Source organism: Oncorhynchus keta, unplaced genomic scaffold (assembly GCF_023373465.1).
Source record: "Oncorhynchus keta strain PuntledgeMale-10-30-2019 unplaced genomic scaffold, Oket_V2 Un_contig_16422_pilon_pilon, whole genome shotgun sequence".
Classification (NCBI taxonomy): domain Eukaryota; kingdom Metazoa; phylum Chordata; class Actinopteri; order Salmoniformes; family Salmonidae; genus Oncorhynchus; species Oncorhynchus keta.
This window is the reverse complement of record NW_026279900.1, coordinates 37,501-38,213: the sequence shown is the minus strand read 5'-3', so window position 1 is coordinate 38,213 and position 713 is coordinate 37,501.

Genomic DNA, 713 nt, shown 5'->3' with positions numbered 1-713 from the left:
TGATGTGTTCTGTTCTCGTCCCCTCGTTCTGCTCGGCATAGTTCAGCTGTGTTGTGTTCTGTTCTCGTCCCCTCATTCTGCTCGGCATAGTTCAGCTGTGATGTGATGTGTTCTCGTTCTGCTCGGCATAGTTCAGCTGTGATGTGTTCTCGTTCTGCTCGGCATAGTTCAGCTGTGATGTGTTCTCGTTCTGCTCGGCATAGTTCAGCTGTGATGTGTTCTGTTCTCATCCCCTCGTTCTGCTCGGCATAGTTCAGCTGTGATGTGATGTGTTCTGTTCTCGTCCCCTCGTTCTGCTCGGCATAGTTCAGCTGTGTTGTGTTCTGTTCTCGTCCCCTCGTTCTGCTCGGCATAGTTCAGCTGTGATGTGATGTGTTCTCGTCCCCTCGTTCTGCTCGGCATAGTTCAGCTGTGATGTGTTCTGTTCTCGTCCCCTCGTTCTGCTCGGCATAGTTCAGCTGTGATGTGTTCTGTTCTCATCCCCGCGTTCTGCTCGGCATAGTTCAGCTGTGATGTGTTCTGTTCTCGTCCCCTCGTTCTGCTCGGCATAGTTCAGCTGTGATGTGTTCTGTTCTCGTCCCCTCGTTCTGCTCGGCATAGTTCAGCTGTGATGTGATGTGTTCTGTTCTCGTCCCCTCGTTCTGCTCGGCATAGTTCAGCTGTGATGTGTTCTGTTCTCATCCCCACAGGGATGATATTGACTCGTAGTTCAG